Source organism: Rhipicephalus microplus, chromosome 2 (assembly GCF_043290135.1).
Source record: "Rhipicephalus microplus isolate Deutch F79 chromosome 2, USDA_Rmic, whole genome shotgun sequence".
NCBI lineage: Eukaryota > Metazoa > Arthropoda > Arachnida > Ixodida > Ixodidae > Rhipicephalus > Rhipicephalus microplus.
The window spans coordinates 121488139-121513954 of NC_134701.1; the positions used below are offsets into that span (position 1 = coordinate 121488139).

Genomic DNA, 25816 nt, shown 5'->3' on the forward strand with positions numbered 1-25816 from the left:
GGCACGCGGCCTTATTGTGGTCCAGGATGCACCGCGACTCATCTGCGAAGATCATGGCCCGCACGTCGACCATTCGTTGATAACGAGATAGCGCCAGACGCTACGGCGACTGTATCTAGGATGGTGAACGCGCCTTGCGTTCCAGTGGGACATTTCTGTTACCCGACCGCCGTCGAACGCGCCTTGCGTTCCAGTGGGACATTTCTGTTACCCGACGGCCGTCGAACGCGCCTTGCGTTCCAGTGGGACATTTCTGTTACCCGACGGCCACCGAATGCGCTGTTCGCCTTCCGCTAAGCCGGGGTGTCTGTTTTCCTCTAGTGGGCGCAAGTCCGCCAAATAAACGGATCTCCTTCTATTTCTACTAACCTCCCGGTCTCCTGTCTTCGGGCTATCCTCACTCTTACGTGACATCTGGTGGAGGTGCGGGGTATGCACAAAAATGACTTTAAAACAGCCACTGCAGAGAACGAGGACGCTGAAGACACAGATACTCGAAGCAGTCGCCGCCTCCGAAACCTGCCACCTGAGCTGAGACCGCTACCGGACCCCACGCGACCACGAAAGGACGCTTCCACAGGCACCATGAGCACCCCGCAACCGCCTACCCCTGTCATGCTGCAGCAGCCACGGGTGCCCCCAACTTTCTATGGTTATGCTGCTGAAGACCCAGAAGAATGGCTCGACCAATTCGAGCGCGTGGCTACCATAAACAGGTGGGAGGAAGAAATGAAGCTGCGATACGTTAATTTTCCCTGGACGGCCCCGCCAAAACGTGGTATGAAAACCATGAGACCACACTGACCACCTGGGAATTTCTGAAACATGAGTTGCTCAGGACCTTCACCAGCATCTTGCGAAAACAAAGGGCCCAGCTGCTGCTAGAATCGAGGACCCAACAGCCCAATGAGACCCTAAACGTGTACGTCGAAGAAATGAAACGTCTTTTTAGGCGAGCGGACCAAGACACGACCGAAGACAAAAAGGTCGGATACCTAATGCGAGGGGTGAAGAGTCGCTTTTTGCCGGTCTCATAAGGAACCATCCTAAAACAGTCGCCGAATTTACTGAAAAAGCGCACACCATAGAAAGGACCCTGGACGCCCGGACTCGGCAGTACAACCACCCGTTTCAGCTCAGCTCGCTCTACTCGGAACCGATCCGAGGTGGGCTAACCACCAACGATCTGCGGGAAGCTATTCGAGAAGTGGTTAAGGAAGAACTACGCCGATTGCTGCCTCGTACTCCCCAGCCCCCCCCCCCCAAGGAGCATCTTTCTTGGACATAGTGCGTGATGAAGGCCAGCAGGCGCTTGGCTCTTCATCAGCGACGACTCGAACAGAGGCCGAAGCAATGACTTACGCCGCTGCAGTGAACACTAGGCCACCCCGACGAAATGAGCCCAGTCCTCGACGGTACGCTTCAGCCCCAAGTAGCCGTCCGCCCTTACCCGCCCACCCTACATACGAGAGACGCACGAGCCAAAGAAAATGCGACACCTAGAGAACTCCCGACGACCGTCCCCTATGCTTTCACTGCGGTGAGGCCGGCCACATTCTTCGACACTGCCCCTACAGGGGACCTCATGGCTTCTCATCTCAGGCACCACGACCACGCCCTGGACAACGCCCTCCGGCAATCGAAGACTACTTGCGCCATACAGAGTACTTGTCCAGCCGTTCTCCATCACCGCCATCCCCACGCTTCACGTCACCGAACCGCAGCAACAACGAACGAAGAAGGCCCCCAAGCCCCCGTAGGGGAAACTAAAACCAGCAACCTTGGGAGGTGAGGTTGCTTCAAGAGGAAAAGCTGAAGACCCTCCACCGACGACCATATATGACGACAGCACATCATCTACGCCGACGACAACGCAAAACAACCCAAGCCGCGAGACGAAGCAAAACGAAGCAACAAGACGAAGCCGTGACCCGAACCCAAAACCAACGCGCAACTCCAGCCCACGTGCCACCGATTTTGATGTATCTATCGACAGCCACCCGGTAACTGCCTTGATTGACACAGGAGCTGACTACTCGGTCATCAGCGGGTCATTGACAGCACAACTGAAGAAGGTTAAGACGGCTTGGGACGGCCCGCAGATCCGCACAGCGGGAGGCCACCTCCTCACCCCATCGGGGCGATGTACTCCAAGGGTGACATTCGATGTTCACACATACCTTGCCACTTTCTTGGTGCTCCCACAGTGCTCCCGTGACGTCATTCTCGGCATGGACTTCTTGACTAAACATCACGCGCTTATTGACCTGGCGTCCAGATCCATCAAACCTTCCTCGGATGAAGCCATAAAATCATACTCGGCACCACATAATCACGCAGCCCTCCGTGTGCTCAAGAATGACATGAGCGTCCCACCCCGATCAACGACCCTAATCCCCGTAACCACTGGTACTGCCGAAAATGCTCATGGCGTCGTCGAAGGTAACATACAGCTTTTGCTTAGCCGTGATATCGCAATCGTAAGAGGCATTGCGGACTTTCGGAATGGACAGGGCCCAGTGCTGCTAACAAATTTCAGCCAAGAACACCGTCACCTGGCCAAAGGCACGACCATTGCCTTTCTCGATGAAATCGCGGAAGTCAGCGACACCCTCGCCCTCTCGAATCCAGCGACCATCACCCCAAAGACCCACAACTCGCAGCTGTCATTCGACCTTAACCCTTCCTTGCCTCAATGCAAGCAGCAACTGCTCCAGAACCTCCTTCGACGTTATGACGACTGCTTCGCCACTTCTTCACAGGGCCAACACACTTCTCTGGCAAAGCATCGAATCATAACACAAGAAGACATCTGCCCTCTCCATCAAAGCCCTTATCGTGTGTCGGCACGTGAACGTCAGGCCATTCGAAAGCAAGTTGAGGAAATGTTACACGACGATGTAATTCAGCCATCGAAAAGCCCATGGGCGGCACCAGTCGTCCTTGTCAAAAAGAAAGACGGACGTCTTCGGTTTTGCGTCGATTACCGATGGTTGAATAGTGTAACCAAGAAGGACGTGTACCCTTTACCAAGGATCGACGATACCCTAGATCGTCTTAGTGATGCAAAGTACTTCTCGTCCATTGATCTGAAGACAGGGTATTGGCAAATTCAGGTTGATGAAAGAGACCGAGAAAAGACCGCCTTCATCACGCCGGGTGGATTGTATGAGTTCAAAGTGATGCCATTTGGACTTTGTTCCACTCCAGCAACCTTCCAGCGTCTAATGGACACAGTACTGGCCGGTCTCAAGTGGCAAATATGTCTCGTATACCTGGACGATGTGGTCGTCTTCGCCTCCAACTTTAGTGACCACCTGAAAAGGCTCCGTACGGTACTGGACGCAATTAAGTCATCAGGGCTGACACTGAAGCAAGCAAAATGCCATTTTGCCTATGAAGAACTACAGTTTCTTGGCCATGTTATAAGCAAAGATGGCGTAAGACCAGATCCCGAGAAGACAGCCGCTATCGCACAGTTTCCTCAACCACAAGATAAGAGAGCAGTGCGCCGATTCTTAGGACTTTGCGCCTATTACCGACTCTTCGTCAAGAACTTCTCACACATTGCTGCCCCTTTGACGAAGCTCACCAAGTCGGACGCCCCTTTCGAATGGAAAGCTGAGTAACGTGAGGCATTCAAAGAACTTCAACAACGTTTACAGTCGCTGCCTGCGCTGGGTCACTTTGATGAAAATGCCGAATTTGAGATACATACAGACGCCAGCAGCATCGGCTTAGGTGCCGTTCTCGTTCAGAAGCACAAGGGCTGCGAGCGCGTCATCGCGTATGCAAGCCGCTCACTGTCGAAAGCGGAAGTGAACTATTCCACGTCTGAGAAGGAGTGTCTTGCGATAGTATGGGCCACCTCGAAATTCCGCCCATACTTATATGGCAGACCCTTCAAGGTCGTAACAAACCATCATGCGTTGTGCTGGTTGGCCAGTTTGAAAGACCCTTCTGGCCGCCTCGCTCGATGGAGCCTATGGCTTCAGGAGTTTGACGTGATGAGAGTCTACACATCTGGTCGTAAGCACTCCGACGCAGGCTGCCTCTCAAGAGCCCCTGTCGGCGCACCACCAAGCCATGAAGACGACGATGCTTTTCTTGGGCCTATCAGCAGCAGCACCTTTGCATTACAGCAGCGCTCAGACCCGATCCTACAACAGTTGATCAACTACATCGAAGGAAAGGCCTCCATACCGCCTGCACTGTTCAAGCGTGGGATATCCTCCTTCTGTGTGCAAAACGGGGTGGTAGTTAAAAAGAACTTCGCACCGAATAAGGCAGCTTACCTTATTGTCGTCCCAAGCAGCCTCAGAGAAGAAATTTTACAAGCGTTACATGACGAACCAACTGCAGGCCACCTCGGTTTTACACGCACACTCCACAGAATTCAAGAACGATACTACTGGCCCCGCCTCTCCTCAGATGTTGCGCGGTACGTCAAGAGTTGCCGCGAATGTCAGCGCCGGAAGAGACCTCCAACAAAACCAGCTGGATTTCTCAAGCCAATTGAACCCCCGTCGAGACCATTCCAACAGATTGGTATGGACCTGCTTGGACCTTTCCCCACGTCAACATCCGGTAACAAGTGGATCATAGTGGCCACCGATTACCTTACCCGATACGCTGAAGCTAAGGCCCTCCCGAACGGCACAGCCGTAGAAGTTGCCAAATTTTTTTGTCGAATCAATTCTCCTCCGTCATGGCGCACCTGAGGTACTAATAACAGACAGGGGAACAGCGTTTACGGCTGATCTTACTCAGGCAATCTTACATTACAGTCATACAGATCACCGAAGAACAACTGCGTACCATCCGCAGACAAATGGTCTCACGGAACGCTTGAACAAGACCATTGCCGATATGCTCGCTATGTACGTGGACACAGAACACAAGACCTGGGACTTAATTCTGCCTTACGTGGTCTTCGCCTACAACACCGCGGTGCAGGAGACCACTAAAATGACACCATTTAACCTCGTCCATGGGAGGGATGCCGTTACTACCCTGGACGACATGCTGCCTAATGTCACCGATGAAAACAACCTAGACGTGGCCGCCTACCTTCAGCGCGCAGAAGAAGCCCGGCAGCTTGCTGGTCTGCGCATAAAAGACCAACAGCGAAACGATGCAAGACGCTACAACCTGCGGAGACGCGATTTAACATACAGGCCAGGTGACAAAGTTTGGGTTTGGACGCCCGTTCGCCGCCGAGGATTAAGCGAAAAACTCATGCGCCGTTATTTCGGCCCATACAAAGTTATCCGTCAAGTGGGTGAAGTGGACGATGAAGTGGTCCCTGATGGGGCTAGCTCATCCGAACGACGCCGCGCACGACAAGAAGTGGTACACGTCGCCCGTTTGAACCCCTATCATCCGCGCTAAAGGAGGCTTCCTGTTTGCATCTCTTGTTTTGTTTATGTGTGCGTGATTTGTGCTTATTTGCCATTTACTTTCGCACAGGCTGTCCTTTTGTTTTGGTTTTATTTTAAACAAAGCATCGGGTCGATGCTTACGTTGAGGAGGGGAGCAATGCCGCGAGGCGTATTGCGGATAGTGTTGCGCATGCCGATACCGCTGGCACGCGGCCTTATCGTGGTCCAGGATGCACCGCGACTCATCTGCGAAGATCATGGCCCGCAGGTCGACCACTCGTTTATAACGAGATAGCGCCAGACACTACTGCGACTGGTTCTCGGATGGTGAACGCGCCTTGCGTTCCAGTGGGACATTTCTGTTAACCGACGGCCGTCGAACGCGCTGTTCGCCTCCAGCTAAGCCGGTGTGTCTGTTTTCTTTTAGTGGGCGCAAGTCCGCCAAATAAACAGGGCCCGGATTCACAAAACTCACTTACGAAAACATTTTAGCGCAAGAGAAATTTTGTTGCGTAAGTCGATTCACGAAACGAAAAAACGTCGTAAGAGGCCATAGTTGTCACATCGGCCGCTGCAAATAAAGCGCGCTGTGACTGCCCGGGAACATGTCAGCGATGGTGATGCAGTTGCTATATTTGCTTACGTCACTGAAAAGTGCTCGTAAGTGGATTCACGAAGAGAAATTGTGCGTAAAAACAGCATGGCTGAGAGAAAATCCCAAGAGTGGTCCGGACCACTCTTAGAAACAATGTGGCTACTTAGAACCTGCTGCCGCAGCGGTATACTTTGGTGCCCTGGCTGGTTTTAAGTTAATTCACGCCCATTAAGGGCTGCCTGATGACTGCTGGTGCGTTTTTATTTCTTTCGGCGCTTTGAGCTTCGCGTGTTGTTTCCCTTGTACGCAGTGGATGGTGTTCACAACCACCACCGTCCAATAAGTTCGAAGTCGCAGTATTTGAAGAATTCTATTGGGCGTCAATGGCATAAAACTACGCATGTAAATATTTGTGGTTGGATGAAAACCAATGTGATACGTGAATGGTCGGTGCATTCGAACGCGACATGACATAGGATCAACCTTATTTGTTATGTTGTTGTGTTGCGCCCCATCTCATCCAATTAAAAGTGCGACTCGAGATCCTTGCCTCATTGGTGGAAATTACTACCAAAGAGGTTAATGGGAGCACATTCTTTGCACGCTATTGGAAATAAAAATGAGAGGAAGTTTTCAGTGAGTGGTTCATAAAGTTCGTGCTCTAGTGTACTTTCATTGGATCTAACTGTCCAATGGTTGCGATCTCTGAAATACAGCTGTCGATACACTTTGGGACGATCTGGAAAGAAGCGTACTTTGTAAACCAAAGCCTATTAGGGGTGCACGTGATTACGCATGGAACTACAAACAAATCATGCATCTTCACCCTCACTGTCCAGACACCGATATGGACCATGATAATATGGCAAGAAATCGGAATAAAATGACCCTAGTAACTTTGTATGACACTGAAAATATGCAAACCCTCACGATTCTGGAGCAAACCTTGTCTGAATTCATCCCTGCGTCAATTACCAGCCATTTAACTTGGCGCACGAACATCATTCAAAGGTAGAGCGAGCCGCTAACATGTATTTTGAGCGACGCAGCGGCCACTTGATCTGAGAATAATAGCGTTGCGAAGGCGAATCTCCTGTTGCATGCTCTGATCGAAGCAGACGACAAACGCGAGCAGACGACGGCTTGGCCGACAGGCACAGCTTGTGATTGGTTGTGAAGCAATACCCTCTACATCAGCTCACTCCGTGACATTGCCAAAACACTTCTTTCATCTGGCACGCCTGTCCTGTTCGTCATATCACCCCCCTCGCACATAAGAGAAATTTTTTTCACGCCGTGAAAATAGTGCAAGTACTTTCTAAAGCTCTCTTACGTGCGGTGCAGTTGTCGAAAACAACATGGCGTCGTAAACAGCATATCGGTCGGTGCGACTTTCAGCAAATGCTTCTAGCACGAGTTACTTCAGCGTTTGACCGGATGTGTTGTGATTACAGCAGCTCTTTCGGTGCGTGTAAGCAGTGCGGAAAGCTGTGGCAGTGCAATGGTGTACGGTGAAGCGCAGCGAAGCCTGTGCGTCGGTGTGGTTATCAAGCGGGGATCGGCGTCGATGTATCGACGGCAACTAGCACTCGAGAAGCCTGCAATGTGTGTTTGTGTGCCGGTAACAGTTCGTTCGATTGACTTTCCAGTCTCTCAGTTGGGTGCTGTGCGACATTTCGAATTGACAGCGTTTTGACACGTTACTTGAGTGACCCCAAGTACGTACGGAAACGTATGAACTACGCGCTCAGCTCTTGCTTCGCCACTAGTTAGCCCGTACGCTTCTATTTACTTGAGAGCAATGTACTGTTGTGTGGAGTGAAACGATGTTCGTTGTGAACAGTGGTGCTTCGTTGACGTTCCAAGACTTGTGAACAAGCTGTGCTCGTGTGACCGAAAATTGAAAGGCAGCGTTGACAACTGTTTTGCCCGGCGAAGTTGTGGTGGGGCAGCTTGGCGCTTTTGTTTATTAAGTCGTCTCTTCTCCTTTTTGTGATAACCATAGTCCTAGCGCTGGGATGTGATCAACCAAAACTGCGAGATGCTACATTCTGTTGTGGATCGTGTTACTTTGGAAGCGCGCCTAGACTGTTCTTCGGTAACAACTTGAGAGTTCTATGTGGCAGCGAGAGCCCGTGAACATCAAGCTTCCCTTCCGCCCCCAGACCTTATAGCGCTGTGATGTGATCAACCAAAACAGCGGGATGCTACATTCTGTTGTGGATCGTGTTACTTTGGAAGCGCGCCTAGACTGTTCTTCGGTAACAACTTGAGAGTTCTATGTGGCAGCGAGAACCCGTGAACGTCAAGCTTCCCTTCGGCCTCCAGAAAAAGCAAAGATTTCACCGGTGCCTTGCTTTGGATGAAGTTGTAGGCCAATATCGCCTAACTACAGCTTTCCGAGTTCGTCTGGCCATCGTTTGTCATGGCACTAGAGCCTTGACAACAGCCGGTCATGGCCAGTTCTTACACTTTATCAATGGACGTGCACGCCTGGCCAGCCCTTCATTGCTGTCATTGGCAGCTTCCAGTCTGCAGATGCCCTTTGCCTGTTGGCCGTGCTTGGTTCCTCATGACACCGACGGCTACTAAATGCTGCCATCGGTGAGTTCACCTTGAAGAACTAAATTTCACCAGTACTATAATTCACGTAGTTCTATAACGTGTGCAAGTTTTTAAGCCCATCAGATGTAAAGTTTCTCTATGGTAAGTTGAAGCATGAAAAATATACTACTACTGTTATATACATACATATATTATGAAGCAAATACATAAAAAGTTTTTTGTGATTTGATACAAGTGAGCTCTTGTTTTATTATGAGGTTGGGCCTGTCGATTGACCACGTTTGATAGTTGAAAAGTTAATGTGAATTTATTTTTGAGAAGCCAGGTTGCACTTAAAAAATTGATGTTATTTTGGAAAATTAGTTCTATAGACGATTACCACTGTGCTAGTACTATACTTCTGTAGGACATATATATTGCGGTACGTAAATTTTACATGAGGCTTCACTTTATTTCAAAGTGATTATAGCAGATTTTGGTCACATTAACGAAGTGATAGCTTCCTCAAATAAGTATTAGAAGTGAGTGCTTTAATGATTGTTTTTAAATATTTCGTTTTTGGCTCTTCACAGATCGCAGAGATTGGTTTGTTAAGGTCCTGTGATTCATCGGTTGAACATTCTGGCACATCAATCCTCATCATTACTTGGAGCACCTGTACAAAAATAGGAAGGACGCGTTCTCCCTAACTATGCAAGCCTATGTCACTGCTGGGACTGTTATCATTCAGCGGATAGGGCGTGGAAGCATGCATGGCAGCCTCATCTGGAAGGACTGTGATCTGCTTGGGAACTTCGAGCACACAAAACTGCCTAACGGCTGGCTGCAAGGTTAGATTTTCTTTAATACATACGATTACGTGAACACCACTTACTGTGCACAAATTGAAAACCCAAGCATGGTTGCTTTCAGTGGATACCTGTAATATTCTTACACATAATTCTTATTCAACATTTATAGAACTAAATTGCAAGATAATTGAGAATGTTGAAAGCTGAAACCCTGCACCTTATGAATGAAACTCCAATAATCTGAGGCTCAGAAGCTTGTGCTTTGCAACGAGCACAAATACTTTGATTCCTTATTGAGCTCTCGAGCTTGTGACTCCCTCTGTGGATCAAGTGCTCTGGAAGGAAATAGCAAGTGGGTGAAAATTGCCTGGCTGTTCACAACTTGTAAGAAGAAAGACGTATTGAAGAAGCTTCAGATGACATAGGGCCAGTAACTGCATCTTTTACCTAATGTAGCTTTTCTCTCTCAGTGCTGTTGCTTATGTTTCAGCCGAACATGTTCACCACGATTGCATAGTGATATATATTTTTCTACAAATTGTACCTGACCTAAGTATGCATTGTTGATCTCTAAAGGTGACGTTCAGTGTGTTTCAAAGCCATGGCTTCTCATTTCTCTGTCTGTGGTTAGCCTATTTCAGCAGCAGAGCGATGCAGCTAGCACACATGCAATCCAAGTCAATGAGCACTCCTTTGGTGTTCTGTGCAGGACGCAGCATATCCATCCGGCAAGACACTGGTATCAACAATAATGGTGAGTGTTGGTGGCACCTGTAGGAGCCCGTTGTGTTTGTTGCGTATGATTATTTCCCCTTATGAAGTGCATTTTTGAAAGGTTTTCTTCATTTAGAATAATAGATGTCAGCAACAAGCACACTCATAATCCACAAGTTCTTTGTGTCTTCTAGACTGCCCATTTGCTCCTATACGCAGTGCGATGAGCTGGCTATGTTAGACAGCCTTAAAGTTAGGAACATTGGCTGTTGCGTTGTAATGCAGTCTTACTTGTATTTCTTAGTGAACTTATTTGTGGTCTGCTTCTCGCACCTAGTGTAAAGTCAAAATAGAAGAAACTTTATTGGCTTTTTATGTCTGGCAGAAGTTTCATGCCTTCATCTATAACATTGTAGTTTTGCTCTTGTATCATATTAAATATATTTTCAGTCTTCACAATGTTTGTGTGTGTGTGTGTTGAGGCTTGTCATTGGCTTCTGAAAATACAATATCTGTAAATATGAGCACATAACTGACAACTATACACTCTTGCATGTAGCATGGTTGTAACAATGATCTGTATTTTTCTAAGTTCCAGCAGTAACAAGGGGTTTGGTGCTCCACGGTCATGTACAGTGTATGAAGAACAGAGCACAGAAGATCAACAAATATAAAGGGACTGCCAGTGACTGTTCTCCTGCTCAAAGTTTACAACAGCAGAAAGAGCACAGTGTGATGTCAGGAGCAGCTGCTGCTTAACTTCTTAGCAGTGCATTATTCAGCAGTTCATTTGCTTGCATTGAAAATTATTTAAATTTTGCATGGAAGATACGAAACTATGACACTAATTTGAAGGCTGCTGTAGTGTGAGTGGGCAAATATTTTTGAGCTGAAGTTTTTAACATGTGTGTTAAGTGCCTGCGTGCCTCTACATCTACATGCAAGAAATCACAGCATCCATGGTCGCCAATGGTAACTGTGTTTGCATTCTTTGTAGTACAAGAAGTAAAGCCATGGATGCAGTAATCATGGACTTAGTCTATGTAATCCTTCAGTGTACACTCATTTGTATAGCACCAATGATGCCATGAGTGTGTAAGCTCTGGGAAGTGAATCTATGTGGAATATTTTATTTGGAAGGAAGAGGATCATCACTACTCCTAGTATATCTTAACAGTAGGTTTTGGTGCTTGGGTATTATCCCACTGCCTGTTCGTCCTTCAACAGTCTACTTATCTACTGTGTAAGTGTAACTTTTTAAATGTATACTTTGCTCGGATAGGTTTGTTCATACTGTAATGCAAGTGACTTATCATCTATGCAGCTCTATTCAGACTAGAAATAAAAGTATTTATTTTTATATGTAGCTATAGCATGCATTAACTTGTGTTTTCTAGGTGCCTGTACAATTGTTTAGCCCTACAAAAGTGCTGGTATACTCTAATATTCAATCTGGCATCTTAAAATAGTTTGTTAGTGGAAGTAAGAATGTGTTTACAACCAATATTGCTATCCTCAGATGAACTGTGAAAACTCTGTGGAAATTTATTTACATTTTTTGAACTTTGTGAAGGCAAATGTTGTTATGTTCTTTTATTGTGGTCCCTGTTTCATGCAAATGACACATAATTACTTCGCAGTGGCATAGTATTAGTTGTTATTTTACACATATGTGCTGAGCAACATCGCAGTTGATGCCAGCAGCAAGACATACATGCAGTGCACTGGAGCATCACCTCACATAGTGTACAGTCTTTGCCCACCAGTAAACACAATATTTTTCAAGCAGACTAATAGACAGCTGTATGGGAACTGCGTTGATGTGCAAACTTTGAAGTCTTCTTGAGGAGTGTTTTTCATCATTTTTGTCCAAGTGAAGTAGCTACCCAAGGCCACAACTGGTGGGAATGTGGTGGTTTCCTCTCTCCAAAAGTACTCTTACCAGCTGCCTCAATGTTAGCATAAGGTGAATTCACGAACTGGAAAAATAATTGGTCTTTGTCTTCTTGGCCGAAAGAGTCGCTTCCACCGTTGAGCCACCACGACGCGCCAGAATAGAAACTTTTAGCTAAATAAAGTTGATTCTACTTTTGAGAAGTGTTTTGGGGAAACGAAATGGCACCTATAGCTGTCAATATAAACACTGTTTGCACAAAGGAGCTTAGTAGCTTATAATTGTATTATTCATGTTTTGTCTAGAATTTACTCGTGCTGTGCCAACTTTCAGCCCAAGTGTCCTAACATGCTTTGTTAGTGGGTTGTGAATGAGCCAAGCTATGTAAATAAACAGAGGGATATTGCAGACATGTACAAAATATTGATGCACAGCCCTTTTTTTAGCATGACATTGTCAAGGGCTTTATTCTTGTGTTTTTTATAAAAACTGCTTGTCACTGGGCAGCAGCGGAAAACTATGCATCAAGCTTTTGCGAGATGGTTCGAGAAACACCGTGTTCAGACATAACAGTGCCGGTGGATATCTCTCGTAAGTTACTTTCTGTAGTATATTCAAAATGAGTGTATTAGAATTGTTGTTTTATAGCCATTCATTTTAATATTTACACCTGAGTGTATGTATGTATGTATGGGTGTACATATGTATATGTGTGTGTGCATATATGTATGTATGTATGTATGTATGTATGCATGTATGTATGTATGTATGTATGCATGTATGTATGCATGTATGTATGTATGTATGTATGTATGTATGTATGTATGTATGTATGTACGTACGTATCTTTTAAATGAGAGTCTGTTTATCATTGGTGAGTAAGTTTGGTAATGATTTGGCTGAATTTGTTTCTAGTTATTTCTCTTTTGAGCCATTATACATTTCAATTTGCTTTGTACTGCATAAAAAGGAATGTAACCTTACAAAGAATATGTGTGTTCGAAGAAGTTGTTTCATTTACCAACCTACAGTCATGGGCAAGAAATAGGGTAAAATGGAACGAACCTGCGAAGATTAGTTTCGAGCATAGCTACTCTACATGGCATATCTCGTACACATTGCGTTGGTTGAATATGTCGATTTCAACCTTTCAATTTTAATCAGAATAAGCAAGCTATCACCCGTCATTGTATATGTGTGTGATATTTATGCATACTGTGATACCGGTTCGCAATTAAAATTAAGGCCACAAACCTAGTCAAGCTGAATACACGATTTTTGTCCATGCACCTTTCATCTGCACTGGAACTGTTGTTAATAAAAAATAAACTTCAGTTTAGAAATTATTCTAGTAGCCAAAAGCAGGGTATCTCTTTATCACACAAATGAAATTGCCATTGTTCTGTTCCATTCTGGACAATACGGGACCCTCTCAGCAGAACTCGATTAACTGCTATAGTTCATTTTAACCATTGACAGCGACATTACACTGAAGCGTGCAGCATGACAAATAGCGGGAGAGAAGACACAAACTAATCACTCTGTTTGCATCAGCTCTAACTGTCCGTGCTCTTTGGTCTTGCTGCATGTGATGATGCCCACCAAATTAGCACGAAAGCGTGTCCCTACAAAGGCAGTCAACTTGGCTGCAAGCAGTTAGCTCACTGCATGTGTAGATTTTCTTCAAAACACCGTGAAGACTGATTGCTGGTCGAATATCCAAACACGTGAAAAGTAATATACCAGGTATGATATTGGTATTTCAGCACTGGACACCTTTGCGATAAGAGAGGATGGAGGAGAAAATTATGAACCCTGAATTGTTTAATTTTTGAAGGAGCACAGTACTGCGCTTTTGGGTCAAAAGGGGAGTGAAAGAAGCAAGCGCGAAAGCCTACTTCTCAAAAACTTAGTACCCGCCACCACGCATAATGTCAAGCCGGGCAACCTCTTGAAAAAAAAAAGTGCTCAGTGATTCTGCGAATCGAACCAAGTACCTCCTAGATTGTAGTTGAGCGCTGTAACCGCTCGTCCACTGCAGCAGTGCTTGTGTTCGCCTTATTGCTGATATATCGTCATTCCTTCGAATGAAGCCAAATGCAAAAACTTCCCGTGAAACTTTGTCAAAAATAGAAAAAATAGTTAGAATGCGTTTTCCCAAGGTTACTAGAAGATAGAAACCGCCACGTGTGATTGTATAACCGTGCGCTATTTATTCTTGTACATTACTGTCATGACGTTGGGATAGCCGGCTCTAACGTACGCTACCTTTCATAGTTTTTCAAATATAGATAAGAAAATAAAAATATATATCGGCCTGTGACAACGCTAATCTACTATTATGAGTTCACTGTCAATAGTGTCACTTTCACCAGATGAATGCTCAGTTTGCTTTCATTATCGTTATTTAGGAAAGTTTTGGCTCATTAACTCAACTCTTTTAATTAGCATTGATTCTCACACCTAAGGACAGTCACACTTCATCTCGCTTTCTGAGTGGCTGTCGCTCCCATAGAACGCGCACTCAACTTTTTTATGCTCTTCGAGCATCTGACGCTGCTTTGCGGAGACATTCCCTGACATCTGCTGGGCCAGAAAATTGTCTTTGTTATCATCAATTTCAAGCTTTCGCGAAGCCGAAACGAGAGTCTCTCTCTCTTCATTCTTTTAGCACGTGTGATAACGTCTCTCGACCTCAAGACTCGTATACACGTTCCTTGCTCTGTTTGCGAACTCAAACAACGCTGGACGAAATATTTGCACCGTGTTTTGTGAAAAGCATTAGCACTGAGACACCTCCCGACGAGTCTCCCTCATTTTACGTAGACATATACCTAAGCGTAAGCGTATGCACGTTCTCGCATTCCGGCTTTATAAAAATGCTGCGGTGCATGGAACCAGCAATATTGCGCTCACAATTTCATTTCATTACTGCTGTTATCTATTTCCGCACAATTCGTCAGCAGGCACCTAAGTCGCTCATGTATCTTGTAATAAGAATATTGTAACAAAGGCTACCTTTGACTATAGGTACAAAACACCCTTACGTTCACCACTATACCGTGATAGCATGCACCGAATTAGTTGAGTAGCAGCGCAGCTTCAATGAAATGTAAGGAAACTGGTCGCGTTAAATAGGGGAAGACATTCGAGGCACATTTTCAAACATTGCATGCATCGATTTATGTGTGGTTTCATTTATGTGGTACACCTGGAGTGTTGTTTACTTGTACTTGGCGAGATAGTGCATGAATTGCTCGATGACTTAAGGCCATCGAGCAATTTCGTTTTTAGCTACAGTCGTTGATGAAAGGCGAGTGCTTGGCTTTGCACAGCCCGCCAAAACGCCTATTACAACGTACGCGGCATCCCGTAAGCGCTGTAGCAGACGCTCGCGGAACTGAAACTTAGATGCAGCAAATCATTGGCTGTCATCGTATACTCTCGATGCCAGACGCTTTGCGTGCTACCTTGATATTATCGGCACACACTTCTTTCTTTCCTTGTCGTTTCATCAGCTATCGTGTGTCCTCCTTGCCCTCTTAAGTGCCGAATAAGTTAAATTCATACCCGCGCTATAGTAATCCCTCCAGATAAGAGAACTTTTGGCTAAGAAAATGCGTAGCCAAAGAGAGAGCTTTGTGAATTCGGCCCCAGATCTCCTTCTATTTCTACTAACCTCCCGGTCTCCTGTCTTCGGGATATTCTCACTCTTACGTGACTTAGAGGGTACATACATTGTTTTTCCAGATGAGTGGCGCTGAAATGGAGAAGAATCTTTACGATGACCACAAGGAGATGGCAACTGTACATGTCTCCCAAGAAGATTGCCTAAGCGTTGTATGTGTGAGACGTCAATGAGTTCTCTCAGTAATATTTAATTAGCGGCATTGCTCAACATTTGTTGGCTTCTGGTTTCAATTCACGTTTTCTGTGAAGCTAACGCACACTGCTTGCCATAGTCTTCGCAAGCCGTGCGTACTGAGTGTGCCAGACATCGGGTACAATAGTTCCCTCAAAACAAAATGGCGCTGCACAAACAAATCCTATACGCAATATTTTCGTCGCAGAGGAGGACCTTAAAGAAATTCGTATTTGTTGATGGCGTTTAGATAGATAATGAAGTACCTTTCATAGCTCCAGGTATTTGTTTTAACTAATAAGGCAGGACACTAAGCATTTCTCTTAGTCCTATTTAAAACGTGTATACAAGCAAAACTGCGGTCAGGAAAAGGATAGTAGGGGTGCAGAAAAATGCATTACTCTGTCTTTAGCATCGGTGCATCCGTACGTGTAAAAATCACATAAGCCCATATCAACACTAATAAGTTTTGCAATAGTGTGTGTAGCTAAGAGAACCATAGAGCAAGCCAAAAATTATATTGACACAGTCAACGCAGTCTATGGAAGAAGAAAATTTGACAGCTTGCCCTTTTGGTGAAAGGCGGCACTTACGAAAATCTTATGGGCGACCTATACCCTATGTACCAAGAACACTGCATGGTCGAGGGCTGACCCGAGAGCCCAGGCCCAGGCTGGGTTTTTGGTTGGCCCTCCATTTTTCACCGTACGCGGGCACGGTTCAGGCTCGAAAGTGCGGACATTGGTCAGGGTCCGGGCTTGAGGCTACAGGTTGGGCCGGACTTGTCCGCTCAATAAATGGCCTAAGGCGGGCTCTCGAGCACACACGAAAGTTATGCACTGCATGGTCAGTTGACATGCTCTAAGAGCTGGCTCTTGATAAAGCTTAGCAAAGTAAATAGAAAAAGGTGTTCGATGTATTTTTTGAGAGCAGAAAACTATTGAAGTGTTACTATTTTTCTTGTCACCCAAAAAACAAACATGGCTTGAAATATAAATCGAGCTCTCTAGAACCTCTTTTTCTTTTAGCACTTTCGCGATTACATTTGGTAATATTGCATTATTGTAGCGCTAATAAGAAGGCCCATTTATCTATATTACTGCAATATTTTAAAATGAATTTTTATTTCATATACTTTTGCTTATACTTCACCGTAAATAAGGGTAAAGTATTTTATCTTGCTTCAACAAACTAAAATTAGGAGTTGATTGATTGATTTGTGGGGTATAACGTCCCCAAACCACCATATGATTATGGGAGATGCCGTAGTGGAGGGCTCCGGAAATTTCGACCACCTGGGGTTCTTTAACGTGCACCCATATCTGAGCACACGGGCCTACAACATTTCCGCCTCCATCGGAAATGCAGCCGCCGCAGCCGGGATTTGAACCCGCGACCTGCGGGTCAGCAGCCGAGTACCTTAGCCACTAGACCACGGCGGCGGGGCCTAAAATTAGGAGTGTCCTTTTAAAAGTTTTGTATTTATTGCTTCCAACGCGACTGTAGTAAACAGCACTAAAATGACCCCGTTTTGCTTCTACGTGCTTCTTCAGGTTATCTGTACACTTCATTTAAATATTTGTTGTTGCTATGTTTTGTTTTCACTATGCCCCGCAGTGTAGGGTAGTCATCTGGAAGTCTTTCTGGTTAGCCTCCCTTCTTTCTCTCTTGCTGTTGTCTCCTCATGCTTTACTGTAATGACTTGCCACGTGATATATAGGCGATATTTTGGTAATATTCCTTTGTTTTACGCGTCAAAGACACCTTATGATTACGAGCATGCCGTAGTGGCCCTGTTAAAGAAATCAGACCCGTGCCTTGCTGTAATAAAAGCTTCTAAATGCTCGACTAAGTCATTCTTAAGCTTACGAAGGCAGTGTAAGCCCTTGGGACGTGAAAAATAGAGCTTTACTGCTTGAAAAAGGGTTGTCACGACCACGTGAAATGAAAGAAATTATAATTTGTGATTAGTCGACTTTTCTCCAATTAGAAATAAATAACAAGTTCTTAAAAACTATGTCATTAGTTTTCCAATACGCCGCATTATTCAATCATCTCTTGTTAACAGCGTTCTGATTGGCAGGCTCCTAATTACAAGGATAATAATTTCTTTAGTGTAAGTATATTCATATTGGGTAGTGAGACAAAATTAAATAAAATAATTGGTAGTATGATATTTATCAGGCAATTTCGAAGTCATATTTAGCATTATATTAGCGTGGTCCTTGTCAGCAAGAACGTTTTAAGGAAACTGCTCAATTAGGCTTAGTTAGCGAGATTTTAGGAAGATGAAGAGAACTGATACTGCGTGCGCTCACGCAGGAACGTGCGAACACGTAGAGTCACGTCACAGTGACAATTGTTATTACTATTCCCGTCTTCCCGGCCTAGCACCAAGCTTAAATAGCTCGGCCATTAAGAGACAGCCAGTGAGACGTCGTTCGAAAAATCAAATAGCAAATCTGTCACCCTTTCTTGAGGCATTATATATTCATTCTAATTTCGGCAAACTTTCTGTGTAGCAACTTCAGACCCCCTAGCTGGCTTGTGATAAGCGTCGTCTGTTAAGCTCTTGATACCTCAGAAACAACCACCGGCGTCGTCACCGGTCAGCGAAGCTGCTATTAAGTGCTCCGCGTCTTGGGTGCACATGGGCTTCTCAAAGAATATGGCTACGTCGGTACGAGGAGGAGGAGAAGATGAACAAAAAAAAGACGCCTACTCTGCAGCCATAGCTGGGAGTAAGACCCATTGATCTGAAAAAGCAACAACGCTTTCCTCCTGGCGCATGTTTCCACCTCGATTCTCCTCACGCGCCTTCGGCAGGCGCTGTACCCGGCGCCATTTTTCGCCGGGCCTCCCACAGACGCAGCGCCGTATTCATAGGAGGCGGGTGATTTCGGGCGACTTGCGTGCCCCGGTAGTGTAGCGAAATTCTGAAAAATGGAGCGCACAAGATAGAGAACAGTGAAACGAACGTTTGTTATAGCATTATTTTCTTCCGAAAGCTGTGTAAATGTGGCTTCTTACTTTAGAAGCAGCTTCGTAGAGAGTTATATGATGCAGGCATTTTTTTCTTCCGCATGATAACATGTATTACGCCCGCATCATAAATACTTTTGCTTGTGGCAACTACTACGAACGCGTAAAGGATCCGGTAGCAGCAACCAGTCACTTCTATCAGTTCGAGGCTAATGCCTCTGAGGGGGCTTCCTGTTTTTCGCGGCAGCGTGATAGTAAAGTTTGAACTGCACCGGATTTCAGTTTCTCCCCCCAAATTGTTGCAAAATATGCGTCTTCAATTGGTCTTCAATGCAATATACGAACAACGTGTAGAAAGCAGCTGATTATTCAGACCAAACGTATTATTTTGTTTAGAAAATTGAAAGTGAATAACACACTGCAGTGCTAATGAATATTTCTACAGAAATTCTCAAAATTATTACGTACCACTCATACTGTAATTCTCTCCTAAATCTTTGTGACCAAACTCGTCGATCGCATATTTCTAGGCTCTCGTTACATCAATAGAAAAATGTTATTTCAAATCATTCACTGCGTGGGCGAAGGTTTTAGGTCTCTACCTCAAAGCTGATATCACCAGAGAGGGAGTGCGGTTGCGGGAACACTCCTTACACCTCAGCCGTTTCGCGAAAAAAACAATTATTATTTTACACCCAGTCCTGCCCACATGACATATGAATTCGAAAGTAAACTAATGACCTGAAAAAAAGCAATTTTTGCCAGCTGACGCTGCTCATCCTGAATATCACGGGCTTGCTCACGTTCACATGAAACGCAAAATATGACTGTTAGCGTCTCGTGATAAAGAAGTCTTGCGTCGTCGGGAACAAGTGATGCAAAAAATCAACATGACTGACGTCACCATATCACGGCACGATGACATCCCGTGTCGCTAAACTTCTGGTGTCATAGTGAGGTCAAAGTGCTGTTACGTGTTTGACTTACACCACGTGGCATAATGGCTCATTTGCTCTATCAGGAGGTGAATGTTTTTTGGACAACTTTTAGCAGCTGTGGTTGTTTTTCATTTTTTTCTTTCACTATATCACACTTTTGTCAATATTTTGAGCACAGATACCCCCTCCCCTAGCTCCGTACCCTACCTCCGTAAAAATTGGCAGATCCCACGTACAGTGGGAATTGATGATATGCGAAGCATGAATGAGAAAGGTTTATATATCACTTAAAAATCAGCACTAGGTTACGAGGTGGAGGTAATTTTTTGCCATACATGACTTCCATGTCATGATAAACTTGTTTGGATTTGTCGTTTACCTTCGTCATCTATTCATGTCAACTGATACCAAATTTAGTATATGCAGAGCTAGCGAAACTACAGCGAGCACGCTATGAGCGTGGTATATTGTCATGATCTTACATGACATGCGTGTCAAGATTATCATGTTTAAACCAGTCATATATTCGCGTCATACAGTGACATCACGTAACACCAACTTTGGCATATGTGGAGCTGGAAAAATGGGCGTCAGCGCATCATGAAGGCCCAATATACTCCAATGTAGCATTGACGCGCGCGCATGCTGGTCACAGTGGCTCTACGTTAGCCAAACGCGAGCACTCTGTAGTGTGACGCCAGGCGCGACCGGCACGAGTAGCGTCCATGGGCAAGGCCCGGTGTCAACCAGCGCCAAATACGAAGTGCTGCATTTCGCGCCGATGCGTTACCCAGACAACACTCCGCATCCCTCTTTTCGTAGTGGAGGGACGCCGTACGCGCTGAAACACGCATGCGTCAAAACAAGGAAGTGCCACCCCCCTGCGAGTAAATGGCAGGAGTGGTGCCTGGCGTGGCGACGCCGGCGTGACCTGACAAAATGAAGGCCGCAGAGCACGCGCACCACGTCACGTCGAAATGTATTCTCGCCTTGACTGTGGCATGTGGTGATGTTCTCACATGACGTGCATCTCATGATTATTATGTTGGCCAAGTCACATACCTTCGTTATTCATTGACGTCAAGTAATGCCAAATTTAGCATATGTAAAGCTAGCGAAACGTCTGCAAGCGCATCGTGAGTGTGGCATGTAGTCATTTTGTTACATGACACGCATGTTGTGATTATCATGTGTGTATGTGTATTTACCTATGTCGTCCGCTCGCGTCGCGTATTACTGAGTGGCGCATGTGAGGCTATCAAAACGGATGCGAGCGCATTATAAGCGAAGCATGAAGTCACATTGTTACATGACACGCATCTCATGATTATTATGTTTGTACCAGTATCATACCTTTCTCATTCATTCACATCCCGTAATACCAAATTCGGTATAAGTGAAGCTAGCAAACGGCCACCAGCGCATCATGAACGTGGCTTGTAGCCATGTTGTTACATGACACGCATCTGATAATTAACATGTTTCCATCAGTCACGCATATTCGTCATCCATTGATGTACTGTAATACCAAATTTGATATATGTGACGCTAGCGATATGGCCGTGAGCACATCATGAGTGTGGCATGTAGGCATGTTGTTACATGACACGCATGTCATAATTTTCAAGTTAGGGTCTATCACTTGTGTTCGCCATGAAATCATGCCATACCATACCAGTTTGCAACATGCCATGTGAACAAACCACCGCAAGAGCTGCAGGACTATGAAATGTAAATTATGACATTCATGACACCCATGTCATGATTTTCATGTTATGGCTAGTAAAATATGTTGTTCATACAGTCATCTTATGCCATACCAAGTTTGGTATCGATACCTTTATCGAAACGACCAGGAGAGCTAAATGTATTTGACGCCTAGATAGATAGATAGATAGATAGATAGATAGATAGATAGATAGATAGATAGATAGATAGATAGATAGATAGATAGATAGATAGATAGATAGATAGATAGATAGATAGATATAGATATATATATATATAGATATATATAGATAGATAGATAGATAGATAGATAGATAGATAGATAGATAGATAGATAGATAGATAGATAGATAGATAGATAGATTAATACGCGCAAAGTCGCTGAAGTTCGCTAAAAAATGCTTCGCAATTAAAAAAACCTCATTTTGTGACCATCCCCGGTGTCTCCTCGGTCACCGGTGTCACCTCATGCATCTTTTTTTTTTCCGCATTTATGTTTAACGGATCCCAACAATCACAATAAGCGTGATTGAGAAGCTGTATCAATCGTAGCACGTAACTGTTCACTGCGGAAAACTGTTTTTGTAGTACATTTCTGACAATGCGTGTGATTTGATGGAGACTTGGCAGAATATACAAACAATCCTTTTTTTATGCAACACACAGTTACCCAAAAAGAAACCTATTTGGCAGGAAGAATGCTCAAGGTACATACCAGATTCGGTGATATATAAGAAGAAATGCCGTAACTTGCAAATAACATGTCCTTCGACCGAAACAAGTTCTTTCAGTCGATGTAGCGCAGCGACTGCTTCTTACGAATGTTGTTGCGTTCACCCTGGATATCGTAAAAATAGCGTAGCCTTTTGCATTCTTGTTGCAACCGTTATAGGTGCAACCACACAGCGTAGCGCCAGCAAACGGCACAGAAAACAAAGCGCGCGTGACGTTCACAACGCGAGTGACGCCCAGCGCCGGTGAAAAATGGCGCAAACGAGTGAGAAAAATATCAGTGCAACGCACGTGTCACGTGTCTCCACGGGGAACCACAACGAAGACTAATTAACGCGCAGAAACAGCGGGGAAGAACGAGAGGACTTGAAAATTGCTAGTTCACAGGCACGGCGGCGAGTACAACGAAGGGCAGTACTTTACAATGATCTAAGGGCTTTAGTTGGAAGTACAGCTGAGTGCCAGCCTCGGCACTCAGCTGTACTTCCAACTAAAGCCCTTAATGTTCCCTCGAAGCATGTGCATCATTGCCTTAGGTAGTAGAGGGGTAAGTAGGTCCTGTGGTCAATCTGATATCACGTGTATAGCCCACAATAAAGAAAAAAATTACTGTATACATCAGCAGTTATGACACTTTTCTTCGCGCCTTAAGGCCCTGCGTTCAAACTCCGCTACGCGAAAAACATGAAATAGTTGATACTTGTATATTCACCTCCCGTTCCCGTCGCACCACCTCTGCACAGCCAGTCATGTCAGCTCCCTATTTTTCCTCTATGACGATGATTCTTTTTTTCTTATATAATAGCTTAACTAGTTTCAGAGAATGCGAACGTCCACTAAACAATGACACGGGACCCGCATAGACAGCTTCCCAGTAGTCTAATGAAGCAAGGGTGCTAGTACACGCTGACGCACAGATAATCTTGGGACATAATTGCGGGAGAGTATTCTCGTCTATGAAACGTTGCTCTCAATTTTCGAAAATGAGCTCTAAGGCGGCCTGTTTAGTATTTCAGCGTGCTGAAACGTCAACGCGTGCTCTCGAGCGAAACATCGTGCCATGCGAGGTGTTTAGACAAGGGTGGCTAAAATCTAGAGCGATTGACTAGACTTGGTGCGAAAGTTGGGCTAGTTGGTGGCTCATGCTTGAACGCAACAACAGCGCCAAAACAAACACATTGGTGGAAGAAGATACGAAAAGGCGCTAAAGGCGTTTTTTGCGCCGTTTTTACATCGAAGATCAACTAGACGCTGCCACGAGGGAGTCAACGTGTTGCACTACAAAACAACATTTACACGCTGCACGAAGCTCTCAGCAATCTCGACTAAAACGCAATGAGAAGGATGATGGGTGAATGCTATCAAATATTCTTCGTTCATACGTCATGCGAAGCTCCATATAGGTACTATCTGTCCTAATCCCCCGTCGAAATCTGCATAAAGAGTGGAGATCTGCTGATTGTTGTGTCCTCTTGTGATCAAAAAGAAGCTGATGGCATCAGCCTCGACACTACTATTGCATGCTTCATGGTGAAGCCACAGCGCGATCCTTCAGTGATCTCGAGATATTTTTTTACTAATTTCACTAACTATAATAAAACTATACACCAATGGTGGGTAGGTGAAGGTAAGCATATCAATAAAACATGAATGTCGTTTACCAAGAATTTCAATAAAAAAAGAGGCGCAAGCCTAAACAATATATGGCAGGTTTGCACGAGAAGCGCAGCACAGTCACAGTGAAAGATGAAAGAACTGCATCTATAAAAGCCATTGCAAACACTGTTGCATCTACTGGCACAAATACACACGCAATTCGCGCACTACGCCATAAATATATATAGTGGCTGATGAAAATGAATCATCAAGACTGAACGCTTCGTAATGAGTTGGAAGCGTACAATAGTCTACTCACTATGCAGTTTATGTTTCTGTGATGCCTGGTTACACAATTCACAATATGTGTCTCCTGGTTGTCATTTCACTCCTTTTTCAGGCTGTATTATGCGTGTTAGTGCAATTTTTTCCTGACACTGCGCTTATGCAAGGTTTGTCTCCGGAAGAGTTTTGAGCACTGGAGTCATGTGACCACAATCGAGAAGAGGCCACATTTTATGAACATTTGTTAATTTGATTCCGAATGTTTGCCGTCGACCAATAACTTCTTTTACTACTGACTGATGTCTGGCAACTTCTACATTTGTCTGTGCGAATGTTCTTTACTCGTTTGTGAGGGGCTCAGTGTTTATCTTCTTTAACAAGACCTACAAAAAGAGCGTTGAGAAGTGAAAAACTAAGCGCTTGAAGTACTGATACCAAATAAATAAAAGATGATGGCCACGAAGCATGCGATGCTAATAAAATTTTACGTGTCTTTTCCAGCCACTTCCTGAACCTTTTTCTATGCAGACAGGCAGACCTAGAAATATTTTAAGCAGAATGCCTGTGACGCATGAGTCAACTCAGAGATGAAAACAGAAGTGCTATAGAATTACCTGTATCTGTAGCTGAAAGTTAACGAACAATAGGTTGAATACCAGCAAGTCTCCGAGAAGAGACGGTCGTCATGCCACGCGGTACAAGCGTTTTAAAATGAACTTGTCCCTTACATTTACAGGTGTTTTGAACATAGCATATGAGAAGACAAAATTGCCAGCGCCGTTTGGTAAGTCACGTAGCATACCGGTACTGAAGACAGATGAGGTTGAAACCCTCAGGCACGTCAAAGTGTACAGACCAATAACACTAAAAAATGTACACAACAAGATATTGTTACAGTTAAATTGATCTTAAGTGCGTTTGCCACAGATGACTTCAGACAACAATAGGTAATAATGGCGTCTATACGCCGTACAAACTAACTTCATTTTCCTCCTCTTTGTTCCAAACCGGCTAATACCGCAGGATTCCCCGGTTCACAGACTGAAACCCCTGGGCGAGTGGAATCACTGGCGAATTGTGGGTTGGAACTGCTTGAGACCAGCTACATGCAACAAATGAAGTTCACTTAGACTGACAACCAGCTGATACCAAACAAGCTGCCTTGTTGGTCAAACGAACTTGGCTTCCCCAAGGCTAGAAGAAAACTGATTTATTTAGCGCTAGCCTGTCTACGTTTTATACTCTCTCTTCCATCCTAACAAAGGGGGAGAGGGGTGACATTGGATACGCGGGTGTAAAAAAGCGAGGGAGCGGGTGCTGTGACGAATTGTATGATTGAAGAAAGAACCGGTATAGCGTGAAAAAAAAGGGGGGGGGGGGAATGTACACAAATCGCGGGATCCCGGTTGTGGAACCGATTCTAAGTTAACAATAGCAGGTTTAAAATTTCTAAACGGAGGGCCTAACTCGCATTGGTTCTCTTTGTATGTGTACCACGCCGAATTGATTCGAGAGTGTTCTTAGAAATGTTTGCACCTACTGGCTGGAGGGTGTTGAACATGTAAGTAAGGTACGACACCCTATACTCTCTGTCTTTTTTGGACTGGAAGTTTTGCTGAAGAATATAGAGTTTCAGATCGTCAAAGATGTGTCCTGCTACTTTAAAATTCGGTGCCACTGCTTTGCTGTGTACACACGATGTGCATTTAATTTAGCAATAGAACGCTGTACTCTTTCGTCTGAGTACTGCTTA

The 25816-nt window shown here is 44.9% G+C and overlaps 1 pseudogene; it reads left to right on the forward strand.

Moving 5' to 3' along the window:
• The window catches only part of LOC119169775 (venom metalloproteinase BumaMPs1-like), a 254793-nt pseudogene that overhangs the window by 21819 nt on the left and 207158 nt on the right, over positions 1-25816 (forward strand).